The 24,970-nt window shown below is 42.3% G+C and overlaps 1 protein-coding gene across 2 annotated transcripts in view; it reads left to right on the top strand.

The window, feature by feature from the left end:
• Nucleotides 1-15,845, top strand: part of CDK14 (cyclin dependent kinase 14) — a 537,382-nt gene extending 521,537 nt beyond the window's left edge. For both annotated transcript variants that reach the window (XM_054564177.1, XM_054564178.1), the window contains one exon: nucleotides 12,510-15,845. The gene's annotated coding sequence lies outside the window, so the exon portion shown is untranslated. The remainder of the gene's footprint in view (nucleotides 1-12,509) is intronic.
• The last annotated feature ends 9,125 nt before the right edge of the window (nucleotides 15,846-24,970 follow it).

Genomic DNA, 24,970 nt, shown 5'->3' with positions numbered 1-24,970 from the left:
ACCAAAACAGCTTATTGGAGCTGATTGGGCTATTTTGTTTTGTTTATTTGCTTTACACTTGTATGCTTCATATAATATACATTTTATTTCATTGTTATGTTTCAAATGGAACGCTGGTGATTTTTTCCCCCATGATAACGTGAAGCACTAAATCTGTTCTTTTTTTTTTTTCATTCTTACAAGTGACCCCAGTGTTCAAAGTCACTAAATCTGTTTGTTGTTTTTTTCCTTCCAAATGACCCCAGTGTTCAAAATCACAAGTTTTGAAAAGAACTTAACAGAGCATCATGAGACATGATAGGTGCTTAGGGTACAATTTTAATGCCAACAGACTGGAAAACAAACAACATAACCCAGACAAGAGATGACTTTGTTCTTTAGCATCTGTGCAAAGAGGAAATAAGAGCTTTCTGGGATGTGCTCCCCATTCACAGGTGATGTCACATTCCTGACTTACCACAGTGTGTGTGGGATCCTGCTTTGGGGCCAGGCAAAAGGGTTTTTACTGCATTGCTTCTAACAATAAGAGTTCAATGCACTTCGCTCCATTGGTGCTTTTGTTTCAGTCTGTCACAAATGGACACTAAAAAAGCATGAAACATTGCTGAATCTCATGAGCCTGGTGTATGCTGGCTACTGTCGCTGCATTCTCCAGCTCTGTTGCCAATGGAAGTGTTTGACCTCAGGCCTGCAACCACTGTTCTTTGCTCTGCCACTAAACCGCTGAGCTGTTGGCACTTTAATTGTTTTATACCAGGAGGAAACCAATTATGGTGATGTGAATGTCTTATTCATCAGACATTACAGGCTTCACATTTTTAATGAGCTGAAACTCCTAGTCCACATCGTGCAACCACAGTGAAGCAAGACAAGACTGTAGTGATGACGTTTTCTAATTCATTGCAGTTGCTTTTTAAAAGATTTGACAGTGTTTCATAACTCCAAAGGCTGCAATTTAAAGTCTGTCTGAGGTTGTGTGCTAATCAAAAACAGTAAATCATGTTTGAGTTATAAAGGACAGCAGAGTATTATAGCTAGGAGTTAGTGCATGTTTTTTCCTTCTCTTTTAAATGCATTGAGGAAAAAAATAAAGACATACATGAACAAACTATTTATTAGCTAAAGAATCTTTCTGGTGCATGAAAATGTCCAAACTATTTCCATGGGCTGCATTTTGAAAAATGCAGTCCTTGGGAAGAAGTTGAGTTTCTCTGTCATCTTTAGTCCATGACACGCTGGGCATTTCTCACAGACAGAATAAGACCTTTCACCATGAAGTGTTACAAACCTGGTGCACTGTGAGCAGTCGCAATAGTTATTTGAAGAACCGAATGCATTATCTAATTCTTCACCTGCACACTTCACAGAAGCAGCTGAGCCTTCATCCATATGAAGAGTGCGCGGCTGCCCTTGGTTAGAACCTGGGGACTCCCTGCCCAACGGCCTCTAAGATCTCCTCGCTACACACAGATAAAGCCCAAACTGGTAATCAGGGCACAGGAGGCCCTCTGCCCCACCACCCGGACCTACCCTCTCAGCTTCCTCTGCCTCTGTTTCTTAATATCCAATTATGTGCCTGTCCCATTCATTAGCCATTTACCTCTCTTCAAACCCTTGACATTCGGGGATGTCCTTCTTCCTCCCCTTCTACACATTAAACTTTTGTTTATCTTTCAATGCCTGGTTCTTCCTCACTGTGTTGATACCTCTAGGATGACCCCTCCATTTTCCATTTCGACTTATAGTCCCTCTCGGCCAGCATCCCCTTCGAAACTCCTGCAGCTCCTAAGGACAGCAGTGGGGTGTTGGTAAATATTTAACAGCCAGCTCTCCAGAAAGAAAGCAGAAAAGCCCTAATTGGTCATGCTTGTCTTGTAGCTCATGGTGTAATCCCTCCTTCCATTGCCAATTTCAAGGGTGACTGTGTTTAACAACCAGCTTGCAAAATTCCTGAAAATTTTAACATTTGACACTTGTGAGCCAGTTCAAGCCAGCTCCAGACCACCACTGGCATTTTGCTTTACTAGTCCTTGTATCATTCTCCCCTTTCACTCCAAATGCTGGCTTTGCTGAAAAATAGATGCTCAGTAAATGTTTTCTGCATGGAAATAGGCTCTGCCACTGCGCACTGAGTGGGGGGTCATTTACCACAGAGATTCAGGCAGTATTTACACATCTTGTCACTTGAGGGTGGTGGCTTTAGCCATCTCCTCCTCCATGCCACATGGGTGTATTTAAGTCGATGGATTTATTGACAGTACAACTGAGAATTGTGGTGAAAAAGCAGCTGATGGCCTTCAATTCAGCAGCCTTGTTAGAGCAGAATAGGATGCACCACAGTTTCAATGGGAAACTTGCAGAGGAAAGTCTGAAACACAGAGTCAAGGACAGAAGTGAAAATTCCCTTGAAAGGGTTGAGAGGAGAGAAGGCTGCGGGCTCAGTTCCCACTTCTCATCAACAAATCTTTTGCCATTCTTGGTGTTCAGCATCTGTAATGCTTTGGTGACGCACATTTTGAGATTGGAATGTGAATGTGTTTTAGTTTGTGCAGTAAAGTGCCAAGCTTGCTGGCTCTGTTTTTATAATAAACTTGGAAATTACACCATATCAATCCTTTTGTTTCTGTTAGGGTGACCAACTCATTCTGGTTTTTCCCCAGTCTCAAAACTGAAAATTCTGCATCCTGGAAATCCCCTTCATCCCAAAAACCAGGACAGACAGTCACCTTGGTTCCTGTAAAGGCCGTGGTTCCTGCAGCGAGTGCCATGGGTAGTTAGACCTGCGGTGGACCCCTTGCTGCCACTGTGCCCGAAGACATTGAACCAGTGACTGACAGGATTAGAACATTTTTTTTAAGTGGTTTATGAAACCTCTTCTCTTCTTAAGGTCATGGTTCTATTTTTTCAGGCACTGTCACTGAAAGAGTAAATGGAAGGGCGCTTTGGATAGGAGAAAATGCTGCATAAGCATGCAGTGCTGGTATTTATTTCTCCTGATGATATTCATGTTCCCTGATTATATCTATTAGAACTCATCTTGGGTATTATTGAAATATAGCAACTTGTTGTAGTAAAATAACCAGTATCAAAATACTTTAACCAATTATACCCAATCATAAGTTTGTGGAGAGTACATATCAGATGACTTTACATCTACATAAAGTCTTAGTTTCCATGAGTCAGTACTCGGTGATTTATTGTTCATCAAGAGTTGTTCATTGGCACTCTTCCCATTGTAGCTACATGGAAAAGAGCTGGGGGGAGCTTAGCTGTCTCTCTGGTGCTGGCTGCCCTCAGCGTGGGCTTGCTGGACCCTCCTGGCTGACAGCAGACATGTCCTGGTGGAAATGATGTGCTATGGGAGTGTCCACAATGTGTCACCATGTGACAGTATTAAAAGGTGCCCCACAAGAATAGACATTTCTGCTATAGTATGATATCTGTGCTCCTACCCGTGTTCAGCAAAATACCACAATAGAAATTTATGGCTTATGGGAAAAAATAAAATAAGGGGCAAACAAATTAAAATGTATTCATCTTGGTCAGTTCATGCTGCTTTAACAGAATACTATAGACTGGGCAGCATGTAAACAGCAGAATTTCTCTCTCACAGTCTGGAGGCTGGAAGTCCAAGATCAAGGCACTGGCAGATTGTGTCTGGTGAGGACTCTCTTCCCCTTCTTGCTGGGGTCTCTTGTATAAAGGCACTAATCCCATTCATGTGGCCTCTGCTCTCATGATCTCATTTCCTCCCAAAAGCTCCACCTCCAAATACAATCACAATACAGATTAGATTTCAATTTATGAATCTAGGGGCACACCAGCATTTAGTCTCCAGCACGTAGTACTCACACAAGCCATTAAAAAAAAAAAAAAAACACTAATAAAAATACTAGCACAACTTACAGGTGAAAGAAGCTGGGTGGAAGGGTTGAGGATGTCGAACTTTGGATGAAAGGGCAAAATGTGCCAAGATATTGGAGAACTGTACAATAAACAGCTAATTCCAAGACAGAGCATGTGGCCCAACCGTGCCAGAGGAAGCCTGTGGGGTAATTGGACAGCATGTGCAGTTCCATACACCTCCTCAGCTTGCATGCAAATGTGTTGGTCCCCTGTACACGGCTAATGCCGGTTGGTGGCTCAAACCTTCACATTGTAAAGAAATCTCTCCTGCGAACCAACATGGCTTTTAGTTTATGCTGACACCATTCTCTGTTTACCAATCTTGGGTCACCACAGAAACAAGTGTTTTAGCTTTGCAAATTTCTGCTGAATAAGATGGTTCATGAGACTGATTCAGATTGTAGGTCATCACATATGTTTAATTCAAAATCTTTAGCATGAAAGCTTTCTGCACCTCAACATTTTAGCTAATAATACTACACAAGTATTAATATGAAAAAAAACCCACCCAAAAATGAAGTCACATCTCTCAGATCTTTTAATTAGTCAGACCTGAACCCTTGTGTTTCTCTGCCTGCTAAATACTTAAGAAGTGTTTATGAGATTTGTGTTTTAAGTTTTTTAAAATGCACACGCTGCTGGGTTACATGACTTTGTATTTGGTTTATTTAAATATAGTTTAGTAGGACTGTAATATATAAGGAAGGTTAAAGTGTCAGAATCCTATTTAATTAACTTATTCCCACTTGGGAGCCAGTCAATTGTAAAGGTATGCTGAACAAATAAAGCTTCAAATATGAAATCCTTGAAAAGAATAAGCCACATTTGATGAAGGCTTTTCTATTCTTAACTGTTCCATTAAAACTCTTTCAATGAGCCATTTCGAAACTTACAGTATATTTAGGTGTGTATGATTTTATATATGAATACATATATACATATATATGATCTTTTAAAAAGATGAACTGCATTTTGGTAGTTCTTACAAGACCTAGATCAGTACTTTCCCTGTGCTTTTTTTTTCTTTTTTGGCCTCTCTGAGATAGGACATACTCCCAGAATCCTTTTAGTCCACTTATGTCTAAAGTATGACCAGTGTTTTATATTTACATAAATTTGATTTAATAAATAGTCATGCCATTAAAATAGAGCATTCTTTTCAACCACAGCTAATTACACATCATATAATGCGTGGTCTTTAATGGGGATTTCAGTTCATGTCCATTGATAATGATTATTATTGAAATGATATGTTAAGTCAGTCTCCTCATGTGAGAAATGCTTTGTTTTGAAATGTTAGACTTATAGCTTTGCCTAAAAAATATTAATTAAGATCACCACTTTGGCATGAAGCTTAAAATGTGCAAAGTCGCTGCAATTAGTGCATTGTGCATCCATATGGATGTTACCAAACAGCTTTCAATTTAAAGGATTTAGGCTATTTTGAATGATGGACCTTCTGTTAAGCTTAAAACAAAAGCCCGCCTATCTCTGCATTCATTTTAATTAATATTCTCTGGCTGGTCTCAAAGATGTGCTCTCATCTAGGTGGGGAAGAAGCATGATTATCATAAATCAGAAATAAGTTACAGAAGTAGATTTGACTAATTTTCTACTCCCTTCTGTTTCATCCCATTTCTTCCCACCCCCCAAAGAGCTTCAGTGCAATGTCAAAGTAACTGGAAAACACTGATTTCAGGTGTTCTTAAAGAAAAACTGTATTTTAGCTAAATCATAACATAATTAAACTCAATCAAAAAAATGAAGAAAGTAAGCTGTCCCATGTTTTTTGAAATCAATATGAAGTTTAAAATTTGTCATTTTGAGTCCAACCTGCATATAAATAGTATAGTATAACATTTGAGTATATGCATTGTATAGGTACACATCAATATAGGTCACATGTGTGTGTGTTTGTGTATAACAGGATTTTTTACTTTGGAGAGATTTGGACTTGCCTAGGTGCTTTTAGTGTTTAACAATCTTATTTGTGGACTTAATTTTCTGTAGTTGCCAACTCTGCATGAAGATGAATTAGGTACAAAATATTAGTTTGGTCATTTTTCTTAGTGTATTAAGCAAAATTGAACCCAGAGTGGCACAGCCGGGTAGGTTTTATTTTTCCTGCTTATTTTTCATGTGAACTCTTATTAATGTGGTACTTGGGGAAAAGAAGCTTTCTGAACTCTGTTTTCCATGAAAACAGAATAAATTCTATAGATGGTTCTGTGTGTTAGTTAAGGCCAAAATTTTCTGACTGTTTTCAAACATCTCCCCTGCAATCAATCACTCTCCATATACCTTCAAAAAAACTTTCACTCCAAAAAAATTTTCACTCCGATGGCTACTAGAATCCTCTGACTACCTGGATGCCCAACTTAGGCCAATTTTGAATGTGCTTTAAAAAGTAGACAGTGAAAATTATCTCCCGAAGTCTTCACTGAATTGTTAAGAATAAGGTAAATGAGAAAATTACAAAGCAGAGCTATAACTTACCAGGACACATGAGTACAGTAATTCCTCCAACATGTGATTGGAAAGGCATGGGGTCAGTAAGTCTACTCTAGCACATCATTGTAACCGGTCCTGACTGCTATTTTTGTTTTTGTTTTTTATTCCAGCATCATGGGGCTTCATTTGCTATAACCACCGAATTGGCACAAAGGTGCCCTAATTTTTTCACACTCTCTGGATTTTTAATCTTTATTTCCTTTTTTAAAGCATGTAATTAATTACATACCTGCCTTTAAATGCCTCCTGATATACCAGTGACTTGGATTCTACATTAGAAAAGAAGGTTGGAATTAGTTCTATTCTATGTTAGAAACAGATAAAAGCTAAACTTGGTCAAATGATGTATACTGTTTTTCTTGAAGAGAACTTAATTACTTTATAATTCTATATTGTCTTTATTATTGTGATGTAGCTTTCTTTCCATCAAATTTAGTAATTCTACCCTCTCTGTTAGGCATCTTTACAAAGAAGTGTCTCAAATAGAAATGAGCGGATTACCCTGCAGCTCCTCATACATCCTGGCGAATATCCTGTTAACAATGTAGGCGATGAAAGGAAAACCTACAGTTGTTTTAATTTGGAACCAAAACAATGACTTCTCTCCAGTGAAGGCTTAGAGGGGAGAAAAAAAAAATGGGCCAGAGTCTGCCTGTAGAAAAACCAATACTTTGTGGAGAGGGAATGCAACAGGAAAAAAAAAAATTAATTGTTTAAGAAAAACAATAAAACAAACACAATACCTTAGAGTGGGGAAATGGGCTAACGAAAGAGAGACCATCTGATCCCACGGAAGCATCCTGAGCTGGACACCCTCGGCTAGTGTCAGCCCACTGGCGAGTAAACTTTCACGTGTGCGTAGGGGTGTGCGTGTGTATGTACACAAGGAGATTTAACGGGGAGCACTGAGGGAATTAGAAAGAGCCTGGCCCATTTTTAATTTGGGTCTGTTTGCTTGCTTTAAGCACTTAAGGGCTCTACATTCAGTTTGGTCAAAAGAGTGATGAAGCACGCCTTGCTTATGCCTCAAATCAGAAATGCATGAAGTGCAGCTGCAGAGATAATACATTTTCCCCAAAGGCTTTGGCTGAGCAAATTAGGTGTCAATGGGGTGCCTGCGCAGGCAGTACTCTCTCTAATTAGTCTCTTGAGCCTAGTTGGTGGCGGGTATGAGATGATCTAATCAATTGGTCTGTGTCTGATGGTTCCTGAAACAATCCTACCAGGCAGACTCTCTCCCACAGGTCACCCACCTGCACAGCGGGACTGCTCATTTTCATTTTTCATCTCCTCCATCACATGATGCTGACAGTTGGTTTTAAGAAAATTGAATCCAAAAAATATCTAGTTCATAGGGCACATGGGTCATAACAAAGTTGCATTATGGGTACCAGCTATCCAATTAATTAATATTTATAGCTGAGAAGCTCTATGTAGATATTTCTGAATAAGGATTTTATCAATAAAATCCAATTTCTTGTTTAAAACATTCATTTCTAGAGAAAGAACACTGTAAAAGCAGAAAGCAAGATAAAAAATGGCATCCATTAATCTAATGATTTATATACCTATGAGTTGATATGCACATAGTTGAGCTTATAATTTATATTCACTGTTGATTTGTATTGTGTGTACAGTCTATTTGAATAATCTATTAAATGTAAGGGAAGGATTTACATTGCTATTATATTTTGCTTCCCCGTGAACGTCACATACCCTCTCTCCTCCCACCTACATCTCTACCCATCACATGTAAGATTATGTTTCAATTTTAAAGAATTTTTCCAGCAGTAAACTCACCCACCTTATATGTAGTCCTTGAAAACCGAAACTGATACTGATGTTGCCCAAGGAGGGAGAAAGGACAGTGCATGCCTCTGGTGACCAGTGTCAGTCAGGGCCCTTGGCACAATTTGGGCTGGAGAGTCAGCTCCCAGAGATGGGAAGGAATCTAGCTCTTGTTGGCACCTCTCTTCTTTTTTCTTTAATTATTGGATCTTTCAGTAAATGTCTGACCTCAGACCTAACTAAACGGACTTACCCGTAATCACTGTGTTCATTATTTTTTATCTAATTACTATTATTGTATATTATCCTTTATTACCCAATTCTGCTTATGCCCTGTGTTAAGTACATGCGATTCTTCTAGCGATTACACTTAAAGAATGAGAACAGAGGCAAGGACAAACACCACCAATGCTTGGAAAAAAAGATCTCATATCAACCCAACAGGACAGTAACATGCCATGGACTGCGGTGACAACAAAGGTTATTGTTACCTGAAAATCACATATTCTGAAAAGCAAAGCATTCTTTTCAGATAGAATATCTTGATTTTTTAAAAAGTTGCCCCACAGGAAGGTGTTAATCCAGCCCACCTTTCTCGTCCGCCTGTCCGTTGTGGGTGGCCTGCTCTGACCCCGGCAGTGAGCCCCTCCGGCAGGAGCACAGGCACAGCGTTCGCCCTCAGTCAACGTGCCACCAGGAGACTCCGCATCTGAGAACCGCTTGCACTCCCAGGTTTTCAGATCCTACCTTTTCCCTTTCTATCCACTCAACAAGTGTGTACCAAGTGCCTGAGCTGGGTCTGGGCTGTGCTCTAAGGGCACGATGGTCAACAAAACCAAGCTTAATCAAGAACACAATGATGCAACCTGCCCCCTTACTTGATTCCTCGTGGGCAGTGTCCTCACACCTGAAGAGGGACTAAATGGAGTCACTAGTTCAGGAGGTCAGCTTGAAGACCAGGTCTGCATTCTGGTGATTAAAATGGTGGAGTGGAGGAGAGCCAGGCAAAAACTATGTCATTTGGATGTGGCTGTAGGACCTCCATGCTTAGGCAAAGCAGGTGTTGGGACAAACGCACACTCCTGTTTGGCCAAGGTGGGAAGGTATTCTGGAAGATCTTCAACCTCAGCTTCTGTCTTAAGCGACATGAACAGACAGGGCATTTCTGTCATCTGCTTAATAAAAATATCAAGGTTGGCGGTGGGGTTGGGGACTGGCTGAAGATGCCTGTAGACAGGTGTGGTTAAGTGTCACAGGGACAAGTGCTGTCTCTCACCTTGATGTTCTGGACCTCAGAAAAAGTGTCATATGCCTAAATCAGAATGCATGATTACATGGGAGCAACAGGCAAAGCAAAAGGTAGCTTTTCTTCATTTCCCTGGAGGAGCAAGGTGTGGGATGGGTGCTAAGGCAATAGTTTCCATGTAATTATTTCTGCTAGGGCAGTGACTTTTTAAGAAGAAGTTTGATAAAGGCATTACCTTCATAGCCTGGCAGGGGTGAGAGGCAGCCAAGTGAGCCGCAGAGAAGTATTCCACAAGTAGCAGGTATTTGAGGTAAAAACTGAGGAGTTTAAACTGAGTGATGGCAAAGGGCATATGTGTGGTATCCATCTACCCCCAGGCATCTCCATCCAGCCCCACACCTCTCCCAGAAACTCAAGGAAAGGACTTTTGTTTACATTTGGCTCAGTCACTGAGGACAGAGAACTCTTAAGAATGGAATGTTACCCCTTCCTCACACTACACACCAAAATGAACTCAAGATGAACTAAAGATCTACATCTAAGTACTAAACTCTTAGAAGAAAACATAGGAGTAAATCTTTATAAATATAAATTTGGCAGGGGATTTTCAAATATGACACCAAAACCACAAGCAATAAAATAAAAAATGGGTAAATTGGACTTCATCCAAATTAAAATTTTTTTGCGCATCAAAGAACACGATCAACATAGTGAAATGGGCAATCCACAGAAAGGCAGTAAATATTTCCAAATCAAGATATAATACATAGCCCCGGCCACTATGGCTCAGTTGGTTGGAGTGCTGCTCATAACCAAAAGGTTGTGGGTTTGATTCCCAGTCAGGAAACATACCTAGATTGCAGGTTCGAGTCCGTACTGGCCCGTGTGAGTGCATACAGGAGGCAACCAGTCAATTGTTCTCTGTTGCTCACATCAATGTTTCTCTTTCTTCCTCTCTCCTTTCCTCTCTCTCTAAAAGAAATGGGGAAAAACTGCCCTCAGGTGAGGATTAAAAAAAAGATACAAATATGTAAAGAACTCCTACAACTCAGCAACAAGAAGATAAACAACCTGATTTAAAAATGAGCAAGGGGCTAGAATAGATATTTCTCCAAAAATAGACAAGTGGCCAAGAAGCATGTGAAAAGGTGCTCAACATCACTAGTAATTGGGGAAATGCAAATCAAAACTACAGTGGGATGGTAGTTCACACCCACTAGGATGTCTGTCTATAATCAAAACCAAGCAGAAAATAGAATAACAAAAGTTGGCAAGGATGTGGAGAAATTGGAATATTTGCATAGTGCTAATAGGAATATAAAATGGTGCAGCCACTGTGGAAAACAGGTTGCCAGTTTCTCAAAAAGTTAAATACAGAATTGCCATATGACCCAACAGTTTCACTCCTAAGAATTATTTACCCAAACGAATTGAAAACGGGTATTCAAATAAATACTTGTACATGAATATTCATCTCACCACTATTCCCAATAGCCAGAATTTGAAAACAACCCAGATGTGCACCAGCTCATACATAGATCAATTATATGTGGTCTATCCATAAAATGGAGTATTATTTATCATAAAAAAGAATGAAGTACCGATACATGCTACAACATAGATAAATTTTAAAAACATGTTAGGTGGAAGAACCAGGCACAATAGGCTACATATTGTATAATTCCATTTATATGGAATAACCAGAATAGGTAAATACATAGAACAAAAGCAGATTAGTGGTTCTCAGGAGCTGGGGTCAAGGGAGAAAAGGTGTGACTGTTTAAAGGATAGGGGGTCTCTTTGGGGGATGACAGAATGTTTTGGAACAAGATAGAGGTGATGGTTGCACAACATTGTAAATATATGCTTTAAAATGGTTAATTTTGTTATATGAATTTCAGCACAATTTAAGAAAAGGATGAAAGGTTCAGCTTCCAAAAAATCATCAGAGTAAGTAGGAATAATGAGTGGAGGGTAGAGCAGGGGCCGCTGTCAGCTGTGAGCCTGGAGCTTTTTGCTCTCTTGTCAAGGGAGTGCCAGGCAGGGGGTAGTCCTCGGCACCACAGCCCACGTGGGCAGCAGGGATAACCGCACTGTGACTTCACGGAAGGCCAAGGCTTCTTCTCTGCCCGGCAGGATGGCAGTGTGCCATTGCAGAAGGGGACAGGCAGGCTTGATCCAGTCTTGTGACCTCAAGCTTCGAAATGCAGATCATGAGTTGATTCTGGGCTTCAGTGGACTGATAGATCGCATCCCTGGGTTATGTGATGTGAACCTAGGAGTGCGTTTTGCTTTTGTTTTTTTACCTTTCCCGGCAAGACATTTTTTTATTCCCATCCTAGAGACTCAGTGAATATGCTTAAGGACCAAAAAGAAAATTGGACAGGAGCAGAGCAAGCAATCCTTTTCTCTTCTCAAACCATTCACGTGGAAGTAGTTACTGAGTTTAAGCAGGCATCACTGAAAACACAGTCATTGCAGGAAGTTGGCAAGAGGCTGGCAGTTCAGGTCCTGCTGGCCAATTTTCTTTCTACTGAAACTAGGTCTGATGATAGACAATAGAGGAATTATAGACAGCTGGATTTTTTAAAAAAGCATGTATGTGATCCATTTTTCTGTTTCTTGTTCATAAAAATGAACACAATAATATGTCCCTTTAGTGGTCTGTTATGATGCTATACGCACTTAATTAAGACCAGTATTACCACTGATGATTTGGGGAAGGAAATTTGCTGAGTCCTCTATGTTAATCCAAGAGGAGGTTAGATCATTTCAAGTCATGGATTTAAATTCTTTGAAGGAAAGTAAATGCCGTCAGAACATTTGTTTATTGTATTATAAGAACTGGTTTGGTGAAGGAGACATCTTTGCCTCAGACACACATGCTTGGGATTGCTGTGGAGAAAATGGATGGGCTCTTTTTGGCCAGACCAATCTTGAAGTCTCATGTAATTTAGGAAAAATGAATGATGTAAGATTTCTTTCTTTCTTTCTTTCTTTTTTCTTTCTTTTTTTTTTTTTTTTCCTGTATAATAATTTGCTCTTTTCCTCCTTCCAGGATTAAGTTGTCATCATTCTGGGAAGAAAAAAAGAAAAACATTAATGAAGTGGCCAATAATAGGAAAGGAATCATGGATCAGTTTCCTTTCTCTCCCTGTGGTGGATTTCACTTACAAGGAAATTGAAGCTGGCAAGACCCTGTTTTCTCTGCAATTTATTTAAAACCTTGCACGCATTTGGATACCTTGTGATTTCCAAGAACTATGCGAAGATTAAGCTTTGCTTACTGACACATGGCATGTATTTTTCAGTCTTTTGTGTATGATTTTGTTTGATTTCCCTCTGCAGCACAGCGTCTCCGTGAAGGTTTTATGCTTTTACCAACCATGTCTTAAATACATTAAGACAACACATTTGGAGTTCACACTTCTTCAGTAATATCTGTACTTGAAAGCCACATGGTGGCATAAAACAATGTGTGCTTTCCTTGAGAACAGTGCACATTTCGCAACCACTAGGAAGGAAATGTTCAGCTAAAAAGCAAACCCATGTTCTCTGAGTGACTTGACAACTTGGTCGCGGGCCATGGGGCCCCGCTTGTCGCCTACCTTTGGAGAACATTTGCGAGTGTGTTTTTTTTCTTCCTCGGATACACCACACATTTATATAGGGTATCAGATTCTGCTTAGCATTTTCGAGCCACGTAGCATGACTTGTTTTCCAAGTAGGTTGGAAGTGAAGAAACAACTCTCAAGCATTAAGAACAAAGACAGGGATAAATTACTTACTTTTCAACCTCTGGAGATCAAGGTAACTTTTTACATGTTTTCTGGGTCTTGTCAACATCTTATTTTTTCCATCCACTCTTTTACACTTTGCGTTTTCTTAGTGGAGAACAGAATGTTTAAAAGTTGGGTGCACAAGAATTGGATCCGTTGGATAAGCTCGGAAAGCCGTCTTTGCCAGTTAACATTTAAAAAGCAAACTACAAAGTGATCCAGAGTTAAAAATTGGCTCATTTACACCAAAGCACCTTTCAATTACATTTTTTTAAACATTCCAAGCTGACTGGAAGCCATCATTGGGTACGCTAACTTTAAACCATCTCCTGGAAAGACTGTTTGAATGCAGGTTTTAGAAGCAATACAGGAGTCTTGCATTAAAGATGGGAAGGAGAAAAAGAAGGGCCTGGCTTCCCTTGTTTAAAGAGTTGAGAGACCTTGGAGGAGGAAGGCAAGTATGCGACATGGAGGGAAAAATGGGCTGGGCATTTGCTGAGCTTCAATCCGGAGGGAAGGCTGTCTGATGCAGCCTGTCTCCCCAGGGGACGGGCCTCGCTGCAGAACCCCAGACAATACCGAGGCCACGGGGGTAGTGAGGAAATTTATCTAAAGCATGAAACCCAGCTCCTCAGGACACAAATTCCTACGGAAATACTACATGTACATTGTTTTACATGTTCCTATTAGTCAGAAAGAAGGCGAGACCAAGAACTTGAAACGCATCACACTTTGGGGGATCAAGTCTAGGAACTGTGAGCCAGTTTGACAAAGGCTTTCTCAGAGTCAGCCAAGGGAAGAGCTTTTCTGTAGCTGAACCCAGTAAACCTAAAGAATTGGACCCAGAATTCCTAAACATTCAAAAGGTACCTTCCCTGGAGTGGGGTGTGAGTATATAATACATTCAAGGTCCCAATCCATCCTATCCAGAAGTAGCATTCTTTGTAAACTTCTACATGTTAAGTGGTGAATTATTTACTGATGGATGTTAAAAGAGAGCAAAAGTTACCCAAAGCTAGAGTGTTTCCTGTTTGCTACCTGGAAGTGTTTCCCATTCTCCTTTCATACATTCCAACTCATTGGAAGTCTTTAGAGGTATTTTGATTTAACATGTATTTAAGTTAGGATTTTCTTACAGTAAATGTGGAGAAGAAAATGTTACACGCAATTGAAAACAGGCTTGCCTGTGATTTGTCTTGAATTATTCATTTGGGAGCGAGCATAACTTTTGTATTTTACTAAGTTTAAACCAAGAGCAACTGATGATTCAATCTTGCTATTTAATAAATATTTAGTGTTAAAAGACTTCAATTAGGAATGTTAGAGTCATTCAGAGATCTGTGCCCCAGTCATAGGCAGCTTCTCTGGGGAAATGAAACATAACAGCACTCAGTGGGGGAGGGGTCCTGTTTTATTACAGAAACAAACCACTCAGAAGATCCTCCTTAGGAACTTCCAGTTCCCCGTCCCTGCCATCAGTACTGAACATCCAAAGCTTGGCTTGTCTCTCTCCTTTCCTCTCCCACTTGCCATCACGTTCTCCCTCCCCTTCTTTTCCCACCTTCTGGAGCTGAGGACAGCCATGAAAATCGTGACAGAATGTGTTCATTAGCAGATGTATTATTCTGTTGAGAAAGCACTGGAATGTTTTGTGAGACTATTTTTATATGAAGGAGTAGTTTGAATTCAAACAGCTGGACTAGTAAGAATGCATTAGCATGAGGATTGTATCAATGCAGCATCACTGCACACACAGTATCCTGAAAGGAAATGTGGGACTTCATTTCCATGTTCTTAAAGGAATGGTATGGTTGACTTAAAAACACAAGATATGTAGGACATGAAAAAAATTGTTTGCAGTGCTCAGAAGAAACGGGGGCATAAAACAGGGGTGGCTGTCCATCCACTGATACAAGGGTGAGAAGCTATTTCTACCTCGTAAGAGCGATGAGAAAAGTTTCCAGGGGCACCTCCAGGCTCGCAGAGAAAGCGAGCCTCGGGGTGTCCTTTCCTCAGTGTGTACCTGACGGCCAGTGTAATCAATACCCTAGGTTATGCGTCTATATAAGATACTCATCTGTGAATATTACTGGTTTTGTAATCTTTGTTATATAAGAGGAAGTTTAGGCTGTACATACCGGGGTAGATTATTGCCTGCCCCCTATACATAGGAATATGCTGCATAATTGTGCATAACTTCCATCTCCCTTACTGGCTTGTAGGCAGGGGAAATCACATACGTCACTGCCTTGCAGTTTTCATATACACACACATACAAAAAGAAAAAAGGCAAAAAAAAAAAATCAACAATCTTCTATTCTCATTCCCTTCCTACAGCAGCATATTTTAGAGGCACATATAAAATCTACATTCTCTAGGTGGGAGTGGATTTTTTTTTATTTTTCTTTTATTTTTTTTTCTGTATGATACACTGAGATGTACTTTCTAATGGGGTTGGTACCTAAGAAATGTGCTAGCATCATTCAGAAAACTATTATACTTCAAAATGACACATAGCAAGGAGAATGGAATAATACATGTTGCATTTGTTACCAATTGTAATTTGTCTGTATTATGAAAGATGTAATGGTTTGTCAACTGTTGCTGTTGTTTTCTTGTAACATGATACAGAATAAAATATAGCAGAGTCTCTGTAAACTGTCTTGGTACAGCTTCTTGGTGGGTACCCAAAACACCATATACTTTGTCAAAGAAATATTGTCTTGAAAACTCTTAGACACAACCATTCTCAAAGTGGGAAATAAGAGACCAAACACACAATGCTCTTGGATGTGGGAAGGATGGAGTGAGCTGGAACATTCCAGGAGTCTTTGAAACCCTCCCTGTCCTTGATTTGCTAGACCAAATCTAGGTAAAGTGCTAGAGGCTCTTGCAAATCAGATCTTGTGAGCTGGAAGATCTTCAAGATATTCCCCCAGCTCATTGTTGATGTTCACCATGCATTCTATCAGCACCATCTGGAGCCAATCTGGTTTTGTTTAATGACAACCCTATTTATCTTTTATTACCTCTTTTTCCTTTTCTTTCTTTCTTTCTTTCTTTTTCTTTCTTTCTCTCTTTCTTTCTTCTTTCTTCTTTTTCTTTCTTTCTTTTTTTTTTTTGCACATATCCTAAGATGAGGTGTGTAGGTTACTCTCCACTGAATACAAATCAAAGCTTCAGCCCACAGACATTGTGCCAGAAGCATTTTGTCCTCCGCGCTGAGCACACCTGAGCGCCAGTTCAGTGGGGCCTGCACCTGAGTGGGCAGGGAGCTCTCACTGGGGTTGACAGTGTCGCCTTGGGAAGCTGGTGTCACTTCTGCCCATCACATCCTTCCTGTCAGATCTGTCAGCTTCATAAACCCAAACGAATCCCCATGAATTGATAAATTGCTAATAAACTTCATGTCAGATGCAGTCATCAATGTATAGCTATGGTATTTGCCAGTTTAAAAAGAATTACCCTTGGAGGTGAAAATCAAAGTTCCAGTCTCTTGTTACAAGGACCCAGAGGGTGGGCTAAGAGCGGGGGTGGAGTAGGGACATTTGTATTAGTGTCAACAATAAAGAGAGAAAAAGAAATGGACCCAGAAATCCTGGCTTTCCCCTGGGCAGACCCTAACCTACCTCAGGCGTCCCTCCCCTCGCTCCTCGCCCAGAACTTCTGTGACTTCGTCGCGTGCAAGCCCTTCACAAACTCCCGATCTCGCAAAACCCAACAAAAGCGTCCTCAGCTGATGCGTGTTCCGTTCCAGCAAAGCTCACGAGAGCCGACTCATGCATCAGGCCCCCGACTGCCCCTGCCACCTCCCCTAAAGCGGTGGCTCACCTGTGCCCAAGGCGCAGTGTTGTCACACAGGCCTGCCACCACCTGTGGATTCCGAGACGTGAAACGGTGAAGACTTCATGGTACTTAAGGTAGAGATAATAGACACACGCCTTAGTTAAATGGGAAAGAAATATGACCCTGGAAACTGATTAGAATTAAAAAAGTGTCAACAGAACTTGTTCCTCGGAGTTGTTTCACGGGAGCAAAGGGCATGCCACTGTCCCCATCGCGCCTCCCACGCCCCCCACCACCCCGCGCCAAGGTCATCCGGCAGCCTCAGTCGTGGGCTCATGTTTTAGAGCCTGGCTGTGTGCCAGGGTTGATTTATCCCAGGAGCCCTTAAAAGAAAGACAAAGGCAGAGGCCTAGTATCTACAAGAGGGCAAAGAACGAGCTTTGGAAAAAAAAATGTTTAACTCTTTAAATGCGGTAGTAGAGGGGACAACCATCCCCCCGGCCAGAGCGGCCCGCCGCCCCCTCTTTTGCAGCGCGGCCCCTCTGCCAGGCGGGAGGCTGCGGGGTGTGCTGCTGACGCAGAGCCGCAGGAGCTGGGCGCTCGGAGACTCGCCGTGGGCCCCTGAGCGAAGAGAGACCAGAGGGGAAGGTGTGAGAGCAGCCCCGGGCCGCCAGGCTGACATGTACCGTGGCCTCATAATGGATAATGGCAGGATTGTAAATCTCCGCAATGGGAACCCCACAGTGGCCCAGCAGCCTGCTGCTACCAGTGGGTGGTGGCGTTATGGACATTAGCTTTGAGGAGCTTACACAGCAGAGGGGTCTAGGATAAAGGACACAAATCAGGGGAAAAACTGACAAGATTTAAAAAATCCAAGGCCTCGTATTTACTGTCCGTCCCCCACGCTCTCGGTGTGCTATATTGTCTGCGCTGAGTCCTGCTGAGAGCCAGCCCGGCACAATAATAGCGGGGAGCAGCCTCGCAGCCCTGGAGCCAGCCTCCGCCAACGGTGCCGACTGTGCCGGTGGAGAATTGGGATTCTGATAGAGTTGTCTTTTTTCTCCTTCCCTGCAAACCGCCAATAATTACGGAGGGCACGCTCGCTCGGCAGAGATGGGGTGAGGGTTCCCTGTTGGAGTGTATTCAGAGAAGTGACCCAGCAGGGGTCCCGGCAGAGGTCTGGGCTACAACAGCCCAAGGTGTGCCGGCCTCACAGATGCAGACAATGCTGAGGACGTCGAGGGACACGTGTTTGAACCAGGGGTTCAAGGATTTGGAGAGGTTCAATTGAAACTTAGATTTATGCATCATAATACAATGTGAAGCAATCAATGACTGTTTTCCTCTCTCCTTCTCCAGCCAAACCAGGTAGCTGGGTACCTTGCATCGTCAAAGGAAGTCTGTAAGCCACTCATACCCTAGAGGAAAGCAGTCACAAGCCCTGCAACCTATGGTGCCTAATATGTGGGGAATCCATACCCTCATGCATCCTTCATTAGCCTAGTGGCTCACAACCTTGGCTCTCATTAGAATCATGATGTTTTAAAAATACCCTCACCCCAGACAGATTCATTCTAGAAATATTGAGGGTGGGGCCCTGGCTTTGGTCCATTGTGGGAGCTCAACAGGTGACTCTATTGCACAGCCTGCACGGGAACTGCTAGCCTCTTCCCTTCCTCCTGACTGTCTGCAGGGAGGTAGGCAAACCTCTTCTGGAAGAGCCGAATAGTTAGTATATTAGGCCTTCCAGGCTGGACAGTCTGTCGCAACTGCTCACTCTGCTATTGGGGTTTCAAAGCTGCCACGCACAACACACATGAATGAGCATGGCTGGGTTCCAGTCAAACAACACATGGGCACTGAAGTTTGAATTTTGTATCGTTTTCACATATCATGAAATATTTGTCTTTTGATTCTTAAGAACAATTTAAGAGTGTAAAACCTATTCTTAGCTCACAGCCTATATAAAAACATGCAGCAGACAGGAATTTGCCTGGGGCTGTAGCTTGCTTACCTTGGCATAGCATGCAGCCCTGGTAAAGGGGAGGGAGGCCCCACCATTTGCCAGGCCCAGGGAAGAATCAAATCGAGGCTCACATACCATATATCTGAATATTTAGTAATACAAATGTGACTAACAAAATGTTAAATATGTTTAATTCCCCTACCTGGAAAAATGTGTCTTCATAATGACCTACAGGACCAGGGTTTCGCTTAGAAGTCTTGGACTCCTCGGGATTCACCAAAACATGGCAGTGTGCAGAAAGTTGCCCCACTTCAATACTATGCCTTATTCTTCACTTTCCACTCCTACCTCTAGGGATGTCTCTTCAGTATGAGGAGCCACCCAGCCCCCACATCCACAGTCTGTCCGTCCCCTCAAGCAGCCTTCCTTCGCCCGTCCTTGGGGGTCAGGTACACATTCTCAGGGAGGGCAGTTTCAGAGAAGACACCATTTGCAGAGAATTCAGGGTCCTGGACATCTGGAATATGTGGAGAAGGATGGGGGACGTAGACTCCTGTTGGCCATGGCTGTGTGGATTCCTTGTTGTTTAGGGAGGCTATGCCAGTGGAGTATCAGAGCTAGGCCCTTTGAATAAGGGAACCAAAGCAGGCACCATTGCTCAGAATTATAGGGTGTGGTCCCCAGTCAGTCATATAATGGAACTTGCTGGTACCAGTTCACAAAAACTAATTGCTAAAAATTTAGGAATTTTGTGATGCAGTTCTTAAATCATTCATAACTTGAAATCGGATGAGAATACTTACACCACAGAAATCGGCAAACTCTACAAAGTAGGTCTTTACTGTTTGTTTGTTTGTTTGTTTGTTTGTTTGTTTTTTGTTTGTTTGAGAGCCAGTTTCCCAACACACCACTGCCTCCTGACCCCTTTCTTTCCAGGCTTCTCTCTCATCTCGCCACGTGCCCGTCCGCCACATGCACCACGCTAAGCTTGACACTGATGCCGGGACATGGCACACTCCCGGCCTCCTCGCGCCCTGTTCTTTTGCACATTCTGTTCCTTCTGATTGACATGCTCTTGCCATTTTTCTAGCAGACAAGTTCCTGTTAATCCTTTTAGGACCCTGTTTCAAACTATTTCTGTTATGAAACATTTTAGAACTTTCCTCAAAATGGTGTGTCCTTCTTTCACATCCCCTCATCACTTTGAAAATAGTAACACAGGTCTTTTTTTCACTCTCTATATCCTCAAATTCAAAAATGGCAACCAAGTCACCATAGATGTTTAATGGGGTTTTTTTATGAATCAATTATTAAAGGATAATACAGATTAAACACGAGTATAATAGAATTTAGTTTACCTTCCTAAAAAAGGATTCAGAAACCTGCAAACAATGTGAATATACTACATGTATACTATTGTATATGTTACAACATGCAGTTGTATGCAAGGTACTGCCTGGATCTCCGGGAGAAATAGAAACCAGAGGAGAGAGATCTCTGCTTGTCCTCAAGGAGCTCAGGGAAGCAGTGATTCCTACTCCTGGCTGAATCATCTGGGGAATTTTCTAAATATTCCTACTGAATCTCAGTCTCCCGGGTAGCAGCTTAGGTGTGTGTACATTTTTAAATCTCCTCAAGCGATTCCAATGGTCAACCATGACCATGAACCACCCTGTAGGGAAGTGTCCTGACCAGTCTGTTTGCCTTCCTCTCAAATCCCTTCTCTGCCCTCTCCACCTGAACACCTGGAGCCTCTGTTCAAGTTGCAAATCATTTGAGGGCACTCCTGCTTCAGCCTTTTCAGTGGCTCCCCCTGACCTCCAAAGTGGAGCCCAAGCTCTGTAGCATGGCATCAAGCGCCACCCCGCCCATGCCCTATGATCTCCCTTTACTTCCTCTTTGTAGTCTTCTCCTCCCCTCACCTCTCACCTGTCTTCTAGCCTCAAGGAATGCTGGCTTGTGTCCCCTGTTTTTCCTCCCTCTACCTGGGATTCTTTTTCCCTCCTCCTCAGGTAGCTGCATCTATTTCTCCTTTAAGACTTATCTCTGGCTCACCCTCCTCCATGAAGCCTTCATTGACCAGATGCCTTTTTCTGGTTAGTTGACATATTTCTCTTCATGACTCCCTCCTTCCACTTACACAGTGTGGCAGAGGCTGGCTGAGTGTTTGCCTGGGCTAGACCAGCTAGATCACATTTCACAGCCCCACTTCCAAGGACTGACCAATGGAATTCCAACAGAAGTGGTCACACCCCTTGCAGGCCTGACTCATTAAAGCATTTTGTATACAGTTCCTGTGTATTTTTCTTTTTCTCCATCTTCATGCAGATGAACATGGCCAATTGGAAGTCACATGTTTTAGAAGATAGGACCGCAGTATGGAAGAATTGCTACTTGGCATGGAGCCACATGATGGTCAAGATGGTCCTTTTGGGATTTTACATCAGCAAGACATAAACTTCTATTGTGAATTAACTATAAAATCAAAACTTGTCCTACTCCAGTTTATTCAACAAATAATTATTGAGTGATTACCATGTGTCAGGAGTATTCTGGGTGCTGAAGATATGGTGGTGAATAACCCTTCTCTCATAGTGAGAGAGAGAATTTTAAAAATACAGAACACAATTTTGTCATGGTAAGTGCCATGAAGAAAACCTCTGAACATCTCTACCATTGCATTTTTCCCCATAAATAACCACTTTTTCTTGGTCTTAGTCATCATTTTACTCTCAGTTCCTAAAACATCAATTGTCACCTTTTATGAGAACTGCCTTTTTCTGTGTCTACTTCTTTGAGAGCAAGTACTGGATATTTTTTATCTTTCTATATCCAATTCTTAGGACAGAGCTTGTTCCTGTGTAAGTTGTCAATAAATGTTGGTTAAACAAATGAACTTACGAGGTGTAATGTGACAGGGGCCACGAAGCACAGCGTAAGGGCAGAAAACATTAAAAGGAGGGTGTCTCTTCTAGATGAAAGTGACTGGAAAGGCTTCATGGAGGAGGTGACACTTGAGCTGAGCTTTAAAAATAGACTACCGCTTCAGCACACATAAACTGACATAGGGCAGAAAGTCACACTGGGAAAAAGGGCGAACAAAGACATGAGAGAAACGCAGGGTGCTTGGGGGAATCTCGAGGGGCTCTGCTTATCCTGCAGCATAGGTGTGTGGGAAGGAAGAGTGAGGAATGAAAGTGGGCCATGGAGAATGTGGAGTGCCAGGGTCCAAGAAGTTTTACCTTTATTCCAAAGTATCATGCAAAGAAATGGCATAATCTGGATTCTACTTTGGGAACAACCACTTTGCACAGGTTGCTCACCATTTTTCATTTCACCAAACATCTTCTTAATGCTGACGTGTACCAGACACTGTGCTGGGCACTGAGGGCACATGAGCCAGGAAGACACTGTCCTTCCCTCCATCTAATTGAAGCAGACAGCGGCACAGACATTATTTTAATGCAGCAAAAGTTGTGAGAGTTACAGAAGTAGTACAGAGAAGGTATGATATTTTGCTTTGATGCCAGGGCAGGAGATGGGAGTGGCAGGGAGGTGACTGAGGAGGGAAGGGCACACGGAGTTTTTCAGGGGACCTGGACAGGCTTTCCTGAGCAAATACAAATGCACAGAGGGATGGAACAGCAGGCACCTGCCTCATGTTAAATCACCCCAATTTAAAGATTCTGTAGTAAAAACACCAGGGTTCCCCAATTCTGTCTATCAAGGCTAGGTGGTATAATTCCAGGTGCCTCTTAACCTTATAAAATAATAAATACCCCCAGGGAATTCTGCACAGTCCTTCCTCAGAGGACTACCCCCTCCCTCCCGCCTTCCCACCATGGGCCATACTTGTCTGATCCCCCTGGGAACCTGAGCGTCCTAAGAGTGGACACCTAGTCTTCCTGATTTCTATAGCTGTGTCCAGCACAATTCAGGTGCTCCAGGGTTTCCAAGGCGCAAAAGGTAAGCCCATAGGGAAGAGCATGTTGGCAAGTTATTTCCGGTGTCTTGACAAAGTGAAACAACAGAATAAAATCTCATTCTTTCCCATGCTCTGTGAAGTAGTGGGTACACTATTGAATGTATATTCCTCTGATATGGATGCCAGAGTTATAACATGTGTTCTGACATGCTTGTCTTACTTGACCCCAGGAATGAGTCCTACCCCAGGGAAGAAGGCTGAGTGACTCTTCAATCTCTCTGTCAATTATCTGCCAACTGTAGGCTGAAGAAGACAATATTTTTTTCTGCTGCTGGTCACGAATGTCCAGGTAAGAGTACATGCTTTCAGTTTTTACCAAAATTGGGAAACCAATATGGTGCTCTTTGTAATGTCATTTAAAATCCCCATTACTGCTCATCCTATGTCATTCCAAGCTCAAGTCCATTCATAAGTTTATCATCAGACTCATGGTATTTGGGGTCATCTCATTTCATGGGCCAGGAAACAGAACCTGAGAGTAGAGGTGAAGCTTAACTAAAATGTTACCACCTTTCCATGGAGGTCATCCATCGGTTACTGGTTGAGGTCCTGACTACCACTAGCAGCTGGTTGAGTTGAGGGCTCATTGTGAAGCCCGGAGCCTCACCCTACCTTCTAAGCCCATGCTGGGGAATAGACAAGAGGCAGCTGTGCGAGTGGGGTGGAAACAGGACTTGAATGTGTGCGTCTCCCAGATCCCCCTCCGTTCAGAGAAGAGTGGGATTGGAAGAGAAGGGGCTGCCGTTTGCTGTTTTGTCAGGTACAGGTGTGCTGAAGTGGGGAGCAGGGCAGTATTTGGGGGAAAGCCAAGGGTGAACTAGACTGGAATGCCCAGGAGAGATTAGCAACGCCAGGCTGCCCATTTATTAGGTGCTAGCCTTGAAGCTTAGTATCAAACGAAGTTAAATGGAATCAAATGGACATTTTAAAAAACAAAACAAAACAGGGAAGTGGAGAGAAAAAGTGATAAACAAAGGAGCCTGGGCAAGGCCTGGAGATGTCAACCAACACTGGCAATCAGGTTTGCATAGACTCCGAGGATTGCTTGCTGAAGAATTGCAAGGATTTCTAGTCATACAGAATAAAATGTGGCTGGAGTCCCTTTGTTCTAGTTACCTATTGCTGTATAAAAAAACTCCAAAAATTTAATATCGTAAAACAACAATCATTTATTATCTCATAATTTCATTGGTCAGGAGAAGTTTGGCCTGGTGGTTCTGGCTTGTGATTTCTCATGAGGCTGTGGTTGGATGGTGGCTTAGCTGCAGTCATCTTTTCAAATTTTTTTATTGATTGATTTTAGAGAGAAAGGAACATCAATTTATTGTTCCACTTATTTATGCATTCATTGGTTGATTCTTGTTTGTGCCTTACCTGGGGATCGAACCCACAACCTTGGCATATCAGGACGATGCTCTAGCTGAGCTATCCAGGCTGGGCCTGGGGTCATCTTCAAAGCTCTTCACTCATACCTGTGCCAGAGTTAGGAACACTCAAAGCTGGGGGCTGAAACAGCTGGAGCAGAGCACCTCTAACTTATTACGGTTTCTTCACGAGGTCTCCAAAGCATGATGCTTGGGTTAGCTGGGCATTTTATAGGGTGGCTAAGGACTCCAAAGTGCATGTGCCAAGAGAACAAAAGAACCAGGTGGAAGCTGTACTGCTTTTTATGACCTAGCATTTTGTTTGTTCGAAGTGAGTCACTGTGGCCAGCCTATATTCAAGAGAAGGAGAATTAGACTGTACCTTTTGATGGAAAGGATGTCAAAGAATTATGGGCATGTTTAAAAACCAGAACAGTCTGCCCTCCAGCCATGAGTTATTTATATTGATCCCACACGCAGCATACACTCAGCCTCCTAAACCCCCCGAGCATGTCCTGTAGATGGCATCCACCTGGGGCTCAATGTCCAGTATCCCATCATCCAAACCAGGCCCAGGGGCTGCAGATAAGCCTCCTTAAGTGCAGGGCCTCAGTGACAGCTTCTCAGTACTGCTCTTAA

This window comes from Pteronotus mesoamericanus, unplaced genomic scaffold, assembly GCF_021234165.1.
Source record: "Pteronotus mesoamericanus isolate MK-2021 breed Mesoamerican mustached bat unplaced genomic scaffold, CSHL_Meso_final scaffold_85, whole genome shotgun sequence".
Taxonomy (NCBI): Eukaryota; Metazoa; Chordata; class Mammalia; order Chiroptera; family Mormoopidae; genus Pteronotus; species Pteronotus mesoamericanus.
This window is presented reverse-complemented; position numbering and strand designations above follow the sequence as displayed.